Genomic DNA, 16194 nt, shown 5'->3' with positions numbered 1-16194 from the left:
TCCATATAAGGCCTTACCAGGGCTTTATTGGAATGGCACTTCTGTAGCTTTTCTGAGAATAAATTGAATGGTAGTTACATCTTTAAAATTTGAATTTTGTTAAGCTTTGTTGTCTCTGCTTTATCAGTTTCCTCTATAATACTACATGTAATTCAAATAGATTAGGCCTACCCCATTTATTTTTCCTAGGAACTATTACTTTATTAAATAGACCTATTTGGCACAATCTCTGCTGCAATGTTTTTCTGTCAACTCATTTTCCATTGACTTTGATACCTTTAATTCATTCTTTCCTTTTAAATTTGTATTGAAATCAGGCATACAGTTATTTTTCCTTATATTTAGTTCTGTGCTTTTTATTGCAACATCAAATGATACCAGCATGTATTTTGTACTGTTGAAAAAAAATCCTCGTCTTTGGGAGTTGTGATCTGATGGGAGGCTTCTAATTTTCTGTAGTTAGTGGGTATGGTGTCTTCAGCATTTACTTTCTGAATCTTATTTTTCCTTTGAATGTACTCTTTCAAATTCAGTTTCAGATGTGCTGTAGTGGTTTTCTGTTGTACTTGTTCTTTTTCTGTTTATATGGATAATGAACCTTTTGTTAGAAAGTTCTGACTCAGATTGTTAACTTCTGACTTCCAAGGCTTACCTTTTGGTTGGTCAGTGTATTTGGGAGTGGATTTTATTTTTGGTTTTGTCTGTTTCTGAGTTGTTGTTTGGTTGTTTTGGGTTTTTTTCCCTTCCTCTGCGTTTATTCTTCCAGCTAAATTTGTGGTTATTCATATTAAAGGGCTTTCTTCCTTTCCCAGCTTCTTTTCCCTGTGCCTTAGGGAGATCAAGTTCCATAGGTATTTTACAGATGATTCCTTACACGCATAACCTTGTTAAATGCTACATAATATGTATTAAAACATGTCAATAAATTATAATATAACTGTGTGTTGTATGTCTTTATAAGGAAATGATATGTCAAGGACAGCCTGATTATCCTCAATCCCTGGATTGTTGTAGCTTAAGACTATGTCAAAGTTCCTATCCTGAATTGCCTATAAAGTAAAGCCTTTTGGTCAGAGAAATGCAGGATTCTAATAATTATTAATATATATTCTATTAATAATCCTTTGCTTAAACATTCTGACTACATTAATAAGATTCTTGTTCAGTAGTAGAGCAGTGTTAAGATTTGCTGTCTCTTTAAACCATCTCCTTTCCTTACCCCATCTTTGGTCCCACACAGAAAGGCTGTAGCCCTGACCTTCCGGTCTGCTCACACTTCCAGAATATGTTAGGCAAACCATAATACAGGTTGTAAACGATCACCCTTCAAACGTGAAAAATCTGATTTCCAGAAAGACTTTCTTTCCTGTTCTTTTAAGCTTTCAAAACCTCTCTGCCGCCAGAATTGGGTGTTAGTGCCTGTGTTCAGCTCGGGAACAGTGCATCTGGAATTTGCATTTTTTCTCCTGTCACATTTGCACTTGCTCAGACCTGTAGCCTTTGAAGTATTTTTGAAGGAAACAATGGTGCTTATTTTTTAATTTTCTCATGCCTTTATACTTGTCCAAAAACCAGTTTTCCAGAAAGCTTCTCAAATTTACTAAGTTCTAATGTACTGCATTAGTTTCTCATCTAAACTTTGAGATACAAAAATCCTCAAGAATATAAACTTAGTGATGGCAGTATTTGTCCTACGTTTATACTTTTCTTAAATAAAAAAAAAAAAAATCCATCATACTGTAAAACAAATCTTCATTAAGTTTGTTTCTTCCCCCCCCCCCCCCCCCCCCCAAGGAGAGATACAGTGTTTGGTTCAGGTAAGTTTCTTGTTTCAGTGATCACACCATGAGAAAGGAGCCTGTGCCATCACAGCAATTGGTACTTAGAGTAAGTGTTAGCATTGCTTGCTTGACTGACCATCCTGCTGCTTAAGAAGATGAAATATCTTTGCAAGGCATGAGTTCCGTGGTAGCAGAATGTGATGCTGCCTGAGGAGGAATCAGTTCTCTGTCTCCCATTTGCCTGTGTCCCAGCAATTAAGCTGCTGATCTGATGATGATGATGATGTGCTTTCAGAAGTGTTCATAAGGAAGTAGCAAGATGCTCATTTTACTCTACTTTGCCTTGTTGCCAGGATCCTCAGTTTTGAGATCTAAAATCATGCTTAAGCAGCTGTTCCATGAGGCATCATATTAGTGAGGCAATTGTGTTCTTACATCTCTCTGACCAGAAAGTGGAACAAAGGAATTTACAGAATTCAACTGCAATGCAGGGAACTGCTCAGCCCTGGTTGTTAAATCTGTGTAGACTGAAGCTGCTGGGGAGGACAGAAGCTCATTTATAAACAATGCAGGAAGACCAGCTGTAAGAATCTAATACTTTAATCTTCTGTGAGTTAGGCTGTCTCCACTGGACATTCTTCTGGAATCACTTTAGCTATAACCTCACTCAAGAAGCTTTGCTGACATGGAAGACTTTGCTGGTAAAACTTGACCAGGTGTAAAACTGTGAAATCTCACTGGATGAACTTCAGTTTAAAACCTCGTTCTTGATGTCTGTGGGGTGTTCAGGCCTGTACAGCTGTCACACATGATGACAACACAATTTGATGTGTGGCTTGTTCACGTCTTGTCCTCAAATTAATGCACATTAGTTTGAAATCAGATAAACTGAAACAATTGCATACAGTAAATAACAGAATCATGGAATCATTTAGGTTGGAAAAGACCTCTAAGATCGTAAAGTTCCCTCAGCACTGCCAAGCCCACCACTAAACCATGGCTCCAAGTGCCACATCTGCACATCTTTTAAATATTTCCAGAGGTGATGTCTCTATCACTTCCACAGGAAGGCTGTTCCAGTTCTTGACACTTTCCATGAAGAAGTTTTTCCTGGTATCTGTCTAAACCTCCCCAGCAGCTTGAGGCCATTTCCTCTTGTCCTGGGTCTTGTTACTTGGGAGAAGAGACTGACCCCTACCATACCACAGCTTTCTGTTAGGGATTTATAGGGTGATGAGGCCTCTCCTGAGCCTCCTCCAGGCTGAACACCCCCAGCTCCCTCAGCCACTGCTCACAGGACTTGTGCTCCAGACCCTCCCCAGCTCTGTTCCTTCTCTGGGTGCACACCAACACCTTGATGTCTTTCTTGTGAGTGGCTTAATGGAGAATTAGGAGTATTTATCAATCAAATATAATAAAGTAATTAGATTATCCATCTTCTACTGTGTTTTGGAAAGTTTTTCTGATAATGTCAGCTACTTGTAAAAGAGCTCTGTAGTTTATGAATGAACATCCATTTACAGTAATCTTGTGGCATGTGAATTTATATCTCAATACATGGACTCTGGTAATCTCTGAAAACTGGGAACTTTGGTGAAAATAACTACAGATTGTACTATTTTTTGGTATTTAAAACAGAGACCTTCAACAAAAAGCCTTAAAGGTAGATCAGGTTTGTGATTTTTGCATATATTACAGTGTCTTAGTGAACTCACAGGGAGAAACAGTTCAGTCTTAGAATAAGTTAAAATAGTTATTTTCTGTCATATTCAGCAAAACAATAATGTTACAGCTGGCCTTGTCCAGATAGCCAGGCCTTTGCTGACCAGCTAATCAGAAACTTGGAAATCCACATGATGGAATTTGTTAGTAGTATAATGACTTAGCAGAGTTGAAAGTTATAAATTACCAAAAATTTTGCCAAATCTTGCTGCCATTGCTTTTCAAGTGTAGACTCTAGACTGCCCATAAGGCTTCCTCCCATAACATTTTACATCTGGCAAAATTCCTGCTATGGATGTGCATGATGGATAAAGCATGTCCAGTTCTCTTTTGTTAGTCTGGTCCTTACTTCATAATTGCCAGGATTTGTTCCTGTCCCTCTGGAATTATTGAATCTGTACAAGGAGAATCTTGGGTAGAAAGTTAGATTTGGCTTTGGCTTAGAAAAACTATTTTTTTACATTGTGTATTTTATGCAAAATAACTGGTTTTGCTTCTTTATGCTGGAGGTGTGAGACTAGTGATCTTGCTTTACATATCATGGTAAAAGCAAAAACAAGATACATGTCTAGAATTCTAATAAATGTTCTAGACAGGGTATTTCCATTTGTGGTGGTGGAATAAGGCTATTGCTTTTCAAAATCTCACTGTTCCGGATTGCATATAAATAATTTAGTCAGGAATCTAAGATCTTTGTATATTGCCACCTGCTCGTTATTCAGAAATTCTTGTTACAGTCTGCTGTTGCCCTAGCAACATTCTGAAAATTAGTGTTGCATCTATGAAAAAGCTTTTGTTTATCTAGCAAAGCCCACTAGCCAACCTGTATTGTTGCAGGCTGCATCTCAAGTGACAACTCCAGGTCCCAGCCCTAACTGTTTAAAAAATAATGATTTCCTTTTATGTGACATTAATTGAAAATTATTATCTTCTCTTTTTTTTTTTCCCTAACTAGTCATAGATAATTAAATATGATGCTGATTTTGTTTAAAGTCCCTTTAGGGTCTGATGATGCCATTATATCATCTGAGTAGAGATGCTTGGCTGTACAGATAGGCAAGAAAGTGCAAAATCTCATGTTGACTTGTAGTGTTCTTAGGAGCTCCTCTCTCTCTTTCCTCCCACCTCTCTCCTCCCCTCTCCCTCCTCTCTCCTCTCTCCTTTCTCCTTCCCCCTGCTGAATTCTACATTAAAAGTCAGATCTTGTTTAACCTTAAGCACTTTGGGATTTAAAAAGATGGTGCTTATGAAGTTGCCATTAGCCGAATTTGGGGCAGGACTAAGAGTGTAAGGGTGGTGTTAACAAAGTCCTTGAAAGTGCTAATGCCACAGCTAACACAAGTCTCAACTGCGGCACTTACTGCTTTAGGTTGATCATATTTATCTCAGAAGATTTACTTTTAGAACAAAATTGAGGAGGAAAACTGATAAGCTGGGTTTTATTTTTCCCAGAGACAAAAATTAATTGAAAAACAACATTAAAAATACCCTTCTTTCCAAATCCCTTCTCTGGTCATGAAGCAAGGGAAAAGCTTCCCTCTGTTCCATGTATTCAGATCCTGCTTCCCTGCTGCACTGCCACTTGTTTGGTTCAACCCTGCAGTTACTCTCATTCCCTCCCATGTGGGTGGAAGATAAGACATACCTGCTCTGAGAAAATCTGCCTTATCTCTTATCTCTTGACCTGTTGTAATTTTCAGATTCAGAGTTCCAGAGAATAATGAAGACTTCTGGTAAATTGGCAAGCTGTAGTCCAACTTCATTTGAAAAATACAGATTTGTTAAGACTGTCACATCTCCCTTGGTTTAAACCAGTGTGTTCCTTAGTCTTTTGCCTCTGACGTGCTTGAGGATTGGAATTGAAATGTGGGATTACAACTGAATTAATTGCTCACCATGATTTAAATTGAAGTCTCCTCTCCTCTTTTCTTGCTTTTAAGCACCTGGCACTGAAGCCCTGTTCCCATGCTCTAATTGTTTAGAATTTTTGGGATGATAACGCAATTTGTTGTGCTACCCAAACATGGAATTTTGTAAACGTGAGTTTGAGTTTTTGTTATTTCGGGGGTAGACTTTATTATTTGGGAACTTGTATTTCAGCTGTCCCTTTGCAGAAAATAACCCTGGTTTAGTATAAACAGGTTCTTACAGTTCTCTGTTCTCATTTTTGTGTTCACAAAACTACTGGTCATTTTTTCCTGGGATAGACAAACCTTTTGCTTTTTTTGGTTGCTTGATAGTGTCTGTACCAGAAACGGAGTTGATTTCACACCCCCTCAACTTTCCCATCCCCTGCCAAGTGTGACAGATCCATAGGAATTGCTCATGGGTTTTGGACAACATGGCTTCAAAATCAGTATATTCCAAAGGAGTATTTGCATATCATAAACCTTATGAAGATCAGGTTTTGTTACGGGGGAAAAAATATTGGAAGGAAAATGAAAAAAATACATCCAGTGAGACAACACAAGTTTGTTCTGACTGTTGCTCCTAAGGCAGATCCTGTGGTTTTAAAGAATTCCTGTTCAGCATGTGGAACCTACATATGCCTGGCCCACTATGTCAGTCCACTTATGGGATCACTTATGGAGAAGCTCAGAGGAAATTTTTCAGGGATATTATTTTGTGTTCAAACAGTTGCTTTTTCATTAAAAAATCAAAACACAATGAACCTCATGTGGGTGAGAGTATATTACAGCTTTTGCTTTCAGACAGTGAGGATGACCTTAAACTCCAACCTGTGAGTAGCTTAATACTCTGCTTATCTAATGCCTGGCATTTAGATGAGACTGTATAAAACAGAAGGTCTAGAACAGTTTGAATTTAAACTGCAGTTCAGGAAAAAGTTGATATCAAGATATGAATGCAAAACCAGACATGGTGTGTTCGTTAGGTGTGCATGAATTTATCATCTTGAGACTAATTTTATAATCCCTTCATTTTCTTTTACTTTTGTTAACAACAAAGTAAGATTGCAGAGAAAATGTGAAGGTTCTTGAAAGGGTTATACACCCGGTTTTTAGAAGGAAGAGTGAATGAGAATAGTTAGTAATAGGAACAAGTGAGGGTGGAAGGACGGAAATTACAGTGATAAAACACCTGACAAAACCAAGTAACTGATCTTTAGTCTTGCTCTGTAATATACTCACTCCTTGGTTTAGCATGAGCCATTACTCAATTGTTTGCTTAAACTGCAGAAGCAATACTTTGGTTTTCATTTATTAAGCAGCAATGTTTTCTGAAGATGTCAAAAATCAGTCTGTGTTTTAATATAATCTGAATGGTTCTTATTTCAAATTATGGAGATAGGCCAGAGCGTCTACTGGTAACATTTCCTTTTCTTGTGGAAAGAAATTGTATGAACACAATTATCTAGCACACAGAAAATTAGAAATACAGGTTTTTTAAATGTGTTCTAATGTGCTTTCTAGAGGAAAAGGTTTGGTGGCGTGGGCGTTGTTTTTTGCTTCACTAAGCATGACTTTAAAGACCATAGCTAATGGAATCAATGGCTACCTCAATACTCTAGGTTCATTTTCTACTAGAATTTGCTTTTTCTTAAGTCGTTCTCACTGCTTGAGTAAGAAGGGGAGTAGAGTTGCCTTGTTCAAGAGGTGAAGAATTGGACAGAATATATCTTTTGGTTTCTTTAACTGATCCCAAATTTTTTATGAACTTTGAGAGATGCCAGATTTGATTGGTCGTTTTATCCTTTTTAAAGTGTGGTCATGTGAATGTTACTCCTATTTAATTATTTAGAATTTTTTACTCCAGCTAACACCAAAAGTTTACTTACACTCAGAGATACATTTGGTATTTTTCAATAGATTGCTATAATGAGTACTCGTAGAGCAATCTTTAATACTGAATTCTGTGAATCCTAGAAATATTTTTTTCATCTTGCTTTTGTACTGTTACTCTAGACTTTTTAATTAACAGTAAGTTAATCTTTGATCAGCAATCAGCCCTACAAACAGATCCACCAGACAGATACTCACCCATTTGGTATCCATTGTCCAGAACATATTTGAAAAGTAATTGCATTTAGTCTTTAAGACTGGCTTTGCACAGTCAGTGTTTGGGCATTGTTTATATTTCAGGATTTAGCTTGAAGTCTCCTGTATTTAGACTTGGACAACACTTTATCATCATCCAGTAACCACGGCTAAATGGTGACTAGTATCTAAACAGCAGTAAAATTGTTTCATTTATACTAGTAAGAGTGAGGATGTATTTTATTTCCTAGAAGAAAAATAAAACCACCAGAGAAAGATGTTTATTTCAGCTTCATCACTATGCTGTCTAAGCTGTGTTTATGGTGCAAAGGAATGAAATTGCAGTGCATGTTTCTGCTTTCTTGGAAGTGAGAGGTTTTTACAGGGAGATGATATGAACTAAATACAGAATAGGCATTCATGACCAATCTGGAGTTAGACAATTTCTCTAAGGGTATAGATGAATATATTTCTGTTCAATCAAATGTTAGAGTTACTAGCAGTTCAGAAGAGACAAACTCAAAATCAGTCAAGTGGATGGAACTTGGAATAGTCAGGATATGGTTTCACATGATGCTTCTGTTAAGTTCATATAAATTGGACAAACTCTGTAAATGTCTCCCTTTCTCACATAACCAAGAAAAGCTGCTCTATTTCCTTTAGGTTTATAGATAAACTTCATTTTGGAATTGGGATAAGAAGTTGAAATACCCATTCTAGCATTTTTTAAGCTTTTAATGTCTCAAACTTTTTAAAATGTCTTCTGGTTGGCTTGCTTTTTATCTTGTTCTTTATGAATCTTCAAAGAACTAATTTTCTTTCTCACCTTTTTTTTTCTTCTAAAAGGAAAGGCTGTTGTTAGTTAGAACATTTCAGTGTGTGTGTCCTTCTCCAGGAGTTTGTGTCCTGCCTTTTCAGTCCTGTAAGTCTTGCTGGGAGTTGTTTTGGGGGAATAGGGTCCTTGTGCCTCAAGTGTCTGGATATTGCAGAGCTGGGAACATCTGCTTCCCAAGTATATCCTATGTAGCAGAGCCCTTTTAACAGTTTGGATTTCTGTCTCTGTGTCAATACTCCTTTTCAAGTTTTAAAGAAAATTTCTTTCAGGACAGTCCAGTCTTTCCTACTCTGAGTCAGACGCTGGTTTGCAGACACTTGATGGTGCCCTTCTGCCTCTTACTGAGTTGTGTAAGTTTGTTAGGAGTTTAAAAAAATAAAGATTAATTTCCATCACTTATTCATACTGCAGTTTTAAGTACAACTATGACAGAGGGTATTGTCAGGAAAATGGTTTTGAAGTGGTGGTGTTGCGTATCTTCACTTTTTTTCTTGGGTCTAGAATCCTTTCTCCTTTGGCAAGCGCCTGATTGCTTTCTAGACTGTTTCTCATTTATCTCTTGAATACCTGTCTTGTATGTTTGATCTGTGGTGTGGCTTTGAAATTTAAATTTAATTGAAACTTTTTATTTGCTTATCTGTTTCTAAGCTTATGATGCCTATTCTTAGATGGTATTTCAGCAAATGTAATTGTGTGTGTTTGGTAATAGAGATACAATTTACATGTTTTTAGTTAACTTAGTCAGCTAAGTCAGGGTTGCAGTTGTAAACTAGCCCTGAGTGCTCCAACTCCTGTTTCCAGGATATAAGTTTTTACTGCTCTTAAGCATATTGATGATGTATCATGACTAATTTAAGGGGGAAATTACAGCATTATTTTTATGATATTTCGTTCAAATGATTACCCTGTTTCACATATGTTAACATGTTATGCCTATGTTCATTTGCACATGGCATGATCTTTGTATAAAGGCAGTCATAGAGCTGAATGCACAACATCATATGGGCATTTTTAAAGTACATTTCTCATACAGGAACATTTCAGGTAATGAATGCGATTCCAATTTTTAATCCATCACATAGAGCAGACCAATACATGTGTGTAGGGGATAAAAAGGTTTTGCTTATTAGAAAGTAAACCCAGACCCATATTTCCTCTCCTGTAGGATGAGTCTCCAGGATAGGACTTAGAGAAGGCCCAACTCTTTATAATGTGTGGGTGTGAGTGTTCTAGAAAAATTAGCAAAAATGTTCCAAGGAGCAGTGCAGAGTATAACAATAGTTCATTGCTTGGTTCTTTCTCCATTGGGTACTACTTTGTTTCCTGTTTGGGGCTAACTTCATCTTGTTGCTGATCTTATTGATTATAAAAAAACTCTTAGGTGCTCTGCCATGGTGTATGTGAATACCAAATCTGATTATAACAGTGTAGCTAGACATGCACACAGACACATTTTTTCTAGTGTGGTGTGAGGAGACTGCTTAGAAGATTATTCTGACATTAATGTAATCTGTATAATGTGTTCAGAAACTGAAAACTATTCTCTTTGGCAGCATTCAGAGTATGGACCCTGCAATGAATGGCTTGTGCACATAGGTGATCACCTCTTTGGAAGTCATTATACAATTAGGAAAATAAAAGTAATTTTCTTGTCTAGCATCCTGCTGAGGAAGCCTTTTCCGTGAGAAATAATGCTCCCATTGCAGACCAGCTGGAACCTCTGCAAAAATAGCAAGGGCCCCCCGTAATTATGCCTTTTGTGTGTATTTTCCTTGCGTTTGGGATGGTGGGGGTGTGTGCTGAGGTGGGAACTGGTGTGTAGAGGAGGGGCATAGCCAGCAGTTACACTGAACTCAGTGCACAAGAGAAAAACAGGAATTCCAAGAGCTGCTGTCTTCAGCTAAATCAAAAAGATTGACTTTTTTCCCCCCCATATGATCTTGCTGGTCAAGGATGACAGCCAAGATGTGTGGAGTGTGTGACACTGCCATGTGTGGGCAGAAGGAGTGAAGTATGGAGTACAGAGGTGGCAGAAGAAGAGAATAGCAACTATAGAAAGATTGGGATCTGTTACAAACTGCAGCAGTCTTGATATCAAAAGAAGTTTTTATATACTTATATATGATACATATTTATAATTTATATTTATAAAAATCTGTTTTAATACTGAGACTGCTGCAGTCTGTGACAGGTCTAAATCTTCCCATGGTTGTTACAGATTTTTTATTTCCTATGTTTGTTACATTGTAGAAATTAGTGTGTCTATATACATGTTTTTTAATCTTGTCACTTAATTATATGGGATACTGATCTCCTGTTTGTCAGGAATTGCAGCCTCCCAAGATTGTAATTCCCCTCTCTGGAGCCTGCAGATTAAAAATACTGCCCCATTCTCCTTGCAGCCTAACTTGGTGTGCAGGATCCCTCTGAGAGGTCTCAGGAGAGTCCAGAAAGGGGATTATGATTATCAGTGTGCAGCAGTGCTGCTGAGCACGGGGGTGATGCTGCAGCTGGGTGGGGATAGAGGTTTCTCACAAGCAACAGAACTGCAGACTCCTCGTCTGGGCACTGCTTTTGGAAGTACGATAATTATCATATAACTGGCTTTGTTTTACCCCTCTGTTTAGAAGACGTTTTTCTTCCATATTTGGTTTCTGATAGTGGTTATGTGCCAGTCCAGAAAATTATCATAGCATTCATACTGCCAGTGACAAGTGTGTTTATCTGCTGGCACTGTGGACTAACTTACTGATGACTTTTTGTGTTGTGTTCACAATGCCAAAGTGAAGAAATAAAACTGTCTCGAGAGGAAATTAATATCTTTACAGTACGAAGGGTTTTGTCCTGCTTCTTTGTCACATCAAAATTCTCGCAGTGTAGTGTAAAAACTTTCATTTTAGAGTAGTCTGACTATTAATGGAGAAAGTGATTAAAATCTGTCCAGCCATCTTCTAGCACCCGGAGAGCTTCGGGAGGTTGTGAATTGCCGAGGAGGAGCTCCCTGGGTGGCGGTGCTGGGTGACAGTGACAGTGCCAGTGCCAGCGCGGCTCCCAGCTGTGGCTTCCCATTGTCTCCGAGCTTCGGGCAGCGCCGCCGCAGCCGCCGGCGGCCGCTCCACGGGCACAGGCTGAGCCCTGGCCGGGGGGGATGGAGAGCACGGCCCCGGGGGCTGAATAATGAAGCAAAATGCCGATAACATGCAGGTATGTGAATCCTGGAATAGGGCATCGAAACGCTGTCGGAGAGGAGAAGAATGAAAGGCCTCAAGACAAATTGTAGTTTTTGTTTGGTTTCCCTTTTTCCACAAAAGCCGTCCTAGGCCTAATCAATTAGCAGAGATCATTAGCATCCCTAAATCTCTTCCTTCTTTAAACATTGACTTGAAAAATATTTTTTTCTTATATCTCCTCATTTGATAATAGCATTCTTGTTAATTTTTGTTTACTGGGTATTTTATTTGTGCTGTGATTGGAAAACCGTTATAAATATCTCTGCTAAAACAATTTCCCAAGGTAGCAGAAATGGGGGAGATGCCTAAATTTTTTTATAGTGCATTTTTTAAAGTGTTACTGTTATCTCCATTCCAATGAGGAACTACAAGTAAGCTTAATTTTTTTATATAAAGATAAGTTTTGAACTGAAAAATAGGTTTCAAACCAAAACAGCAACAGTATTTATAGTGGGCTATGTGAAAATGTTTCTTTTCTTCCCGTGCAGGATGTTGATGACTGTCTTGTGTTGTGGACCAAATGTATTTTTGTTGAGATAACAAGTAATTTTGGATGGCTGTTAAATTGATTGCATTTGATTCCATGAAGATCAGTCATTTAATTTTTATCAAGTTTCTGCATTACCAGAACTGCTGACATCAGACCTGCTGTGGCTTTGTTAGAATCTAAGCAAAAATACACTGCTAGAGGATTAAAGCTTGTAAGGAAGACAGTTTTGATATTCTGATGTTTTTACATGATGTTTGTCATCACCAGATTTTGAAGCAGCCAAAAGATGTTTGTGTGTATGGTGGTGATTGGTGTGGTGTTTGTGAAGCTATGGCAACAGGACATAGGTGAGAGTATTGATAGTGCTCCAGGGAAAGTTTTGTCATGTTTCTCTTGCTTTGGTGATTTTTGTCTTTATTTTATGCAGGGAAAGACCATAATGGTACAGTAACTTACCAAGTTAGTGAATTTTGTTATAAGATGGAAAGAAAGGGTTAAAGAGTTGAAGCTTTTGCTTCTTAACTTTTTTGAAAACTAAATCCTTTGCATAATCTTGAGTATTTTAGGGCCCTAAGTAGAATCTTTAACCTGGCCTGGTAACTGCAGGAGTCTGTTCCTACCACCCTCTGTGGAAATTTGTGTCAGTTTTAGAGACACTTTTTCATGTTACTGATGGAAATATGATGGACAAATGTTAACTAAGATATTCTAAGAATGAAACCTGATTTATGTACAGAAAATTGTTAGCTGCTGTGTGCAGTTCTGGATGGCTGTTTTCTAAATGAAATGGAGATTTGTATCTTTTAAGAAAGCTGCTATTTGGAGGATCTCTACTGGAAATAGTCACAGGCAATGCTTCAGTTCATTTGCCTAAAATAACTGGGGGGGAAAAATCAATCTGACTATTTTGAGGTTTTAGTTCGCTACTCTATCATCTGGGGACTTGTAGATGGCATGACTTTATTTGATCTCACGTTTTCTATGAAGTGTTTTGAGTAGCAAGGTAATTTTTTTACAATGAACTTAAAATATTTATGTTCTCTTACTTCTGTCCTGTTTCTAATATACCAAAATTAATCAATGCCGAGCTTAAAAGATTATTGAAGATACCTTTGGTTAGTTTGCAGTTGGGCAATACAAAACAAGTTTCTGATTTTTTTTATTTAAAGTTCTTTTAAGGCAACTGTAAACAGCTCAGGCTGTACTTATACTTTATTGTGCTATAAAACCTCTGACCTTTAGCAAGCATCGACAGCCTTATAAAGAGAGAACCAATTATTTTTTCCCAAACTATTGATTTCCAATTGACACAAAAAAAGCATATTGTTACTCTTCTTATTCCATTTTAAGACCTTAACACTAGAAATGAGGCTTCAGAGAATGATGTAATAACAGATGATTCTTCTTCAGTTTTTAAGGATTGTTTTGAATAAGGCAACTATTGTTTTTTGATAGTTGAAAACAGGTAGATACTTTGGGTCTGGGCCCGTGATCTGGCTGACTGTGTGACTTAAAGGTATTAAATAGGTTACATACAGATAAATATTAAACAGATTATATGGTGATGCAGACTTTTGTGCTATGTGGTATTACAGTGTGCATCTCCTGGAACTGTTGGAAGCTTTCTAAAGGTATAGTTAAAAGTGAACAAAAAATTTGTGGGGAAAAAATATGCAAGATGTCAAAAGGAGCTGATAAAGAATGATGGGTGACCATGCAATATGAGCAACGTGAGGATAGGAAGGGCAGATTCGGGGATTGCTTGTAGGATAAAATGGCTGCAAGTTGTGGGTGGGTGCTGGTGTGGGCACATGGACACAATTTTCTGAATGTCAGCCCTAGACACAGCTCAAGAGCCAGGAGGAGTTTTTCTGCTGTCAGTTGGGTTTTCCTGAATGATGAAAGCTAAGCCACCAAAATCTTCGTCAGCATAGTTGTTTCTACAGAGCTTTTGCTGGTACAGCAATGTCATGTGAGAAGGGCATTCATTTTTCCCCTCCCAAGCCAACAGAACTATGCTAGCAAAAGCTAAAGATATGTCATGCTGTATTTCATAAGCATTTCTAAATAGTTCTTTTCTCATGCCTTTGGACAGGCGTGTTCTTTTGAGGGAGGAGAGGCTTAGCCATTCAACAGATGGATTTTCCACTAACCTAATGCTTTGCTCTCTCTGAGGTATGGCATTTTGGAAAGGTTAATGCTCTAATAGTTTTCAAGCTGAAATGGCTTTTGTCTGCCAATGTATGTTGCCCTGTGCAGATGCTTGCCAGGAGACAATTATATAAAAATAGAGTTTAGTGAACTGTTTTGAAGTCTGTCTGGGAATTTTTTTTTTTTTTCCTTCTCTCTCTAAAGCTGTGAAAAAGAGTGAGAATAGATCCTAATGGAGCTACAACTTTAAATAGTATATGAACCATTTAAGACTATTTTGGTTCCCTTAATGAGGGTGGCCTAGCCACAGAGCTGTTTTATAATAACACTGTGTGAATGTTAGCCAGGTTGGTTTTCATCCACTACAGATTGTTCAATGCTAGAACTGTCATTTCATCAGAAACCCAGCAACTTGGACTTTCATTGTGCTTCATGTTGGGTAGCTCCTCTAGTCAAAACAAGGATTGTAGTGGGATTTTTTTTTTCCTTAGGTAGTATCCTAGTATGCCCAACCTTTTCCTTTTCTAAATGGTTAAAAGAACAGTGCCTGTAGTCTGCCAGATTTAATAGCAAGCTGGAAGCACCTTGCAAGACCCCTTTGTCATGTTGCACTGTAGCAGGAGCTACATCCAGAGAACTATTTCATTTTCCGGGAGGAAACCAAAGGTGTTTACTTCCTTTGATGTACTTGGCTCTGATGGTTTGTATCCTAAAAGGCCAAAGTGAAGTGCAAGAAGGAAACTGACAGGAGAATGCTTTGTGCAGAATGGAACAGCTGACCCTCCTGGGGACTAGAGTACTCTGAAGAAGTATTGTGTAGTGGCAGAGTTTTTTCAGGGTACATTTCAAGTTTTATTTTTTGAGTTTATGGATAACAAATGACAACAAACTCCTGATCTCCACAAGTATTTGAATACTGTAGTTTCCTATCAATATGTAGAATAAAAGACTGCTCTAGACTTGCTTGTTGTTAATATCTTATTCTCATTTATACAACTACATTCCTGAAGGAATTATCTTGTTATTCTTTGTCACTGTCAGCTCAGTGTTTCTATTGCATTCAAGAGTGAACTCACAGGAGAAGGTGAGGCAGGATTAAAGAGCCTTAGAGTATTGCTCAGAATTTAAAATATAAAAGGAGGGGGAAGGATAGTTGCTAATAATACACCTTGGCTTCTCACATGCCTATTCCTGTGAAAGGTGTCCTCTTTAGAAGCCTGTCAACTGTCTTATGAGCAGTGGAAGTGTCCTATCTTAGGCCCTGAGTGTGAAAAAGAAGGCCACTATATTGCTCTTTAAAAGTGCTTGAGAGGTTATAGCATGCAAAATGTCCCAGTAAAGAAGAGGAGGTGTATAAGAAGACTGGGAGCAAGTTTCAGTTTTTGTTTCTGATGTTCAGCATTATTGTTGTCCAAATAATACCCTGTGTGCTGAGGTGTGTGTAGGTCTGGAATGGATGTCTGGCAGGGATATTCTGGTGCTTTAAGGCTGTCTTTGCCTTTCCTTCCTCTCTGCAGGCTGTTAGCTGTGCAGCAGCCAGCGAGGGGAGGCAGGGTGGTGGTGCCTTGGTCCCAGGGGTGCCACCAGTGACGGTCCCTGGCAGCTCAGGGCCCAGCTGGAGGGAGGGAGTGTGAACCTGTGCTCTGCTGCTGGAGCAGCACCTCTGACAGAGGGGCAGGACAGTAAATAGGAGAGCAGATCACTTTTGTAAAATTGCAGCAAGATGAACCAGAGCAAACCTGGGAGAGCCTTTTATTTGGTTCACAGTTGTGGGATTTTCCTCCCAAATTGGAGGAAACTTTATTGAGAAAGACATTTGTCTGCAAATGTCTTCTGGTGCATTTGGTGCTATTTCTGTTCAGTTAATGTTTTAATGATGTCTACACTTGGTAGCAGGACATAACTTGCACAGACAGTGAGATGCATTCAGTCCCTAATTAATTTTGGAAGAGGTAGAATAACTGCATGTTATGCTTCTGTATTGTGATTT

The 16194-nt window shown here is 38.3% G+C and overlaps 1 protein-coding gene across 14 annotated transcripts in view; it reads left to right on the top strand.

The window, feature by feature from the left end:
• Window positions 1-16194, top strand: part of R3HDM1 (R3H domain containing 1) — a 79654-nt gene that overhangs the window by 7444 nt on the left and 56016 nt on the right. Inside the window, exon 1 of one of the 14 annotated variants that reach the window (XM_042041339.1) lies at window positions 11433-11537. The exons of the other annotated variants lie outside the window; for them this stretch is intronic. The gene's annotated coding sequence lies outside the window, so the exon portion shown is untranslated. Of the gene's footprint in view, window positions 1-11432; window positions 11538-16194 lie in introns of those variants that run through there. 14 annotated transcript variants of the gene reach the window in all.

This window comes from Corvus kubaryi, unplaced genomic scaffold, assembly GCF_017639235.1.
Source record: "Corvus kubaryi isolate FWS band 111438036 unplaced genomic scaffold, C.kubaryi_AGA036_p1.0 37396, whole genome shotgun sequence".
NCBI classification, from domain to species: domain Eukaryota; kingdom Metazoa; phylum Chordata; class Aves; order Passeriformes; family Corvidae; genus Corvus; species Corvus kubaryi.
This window is presented reverse-complemented; position numbering and strand designations above follow the sequence as displayed.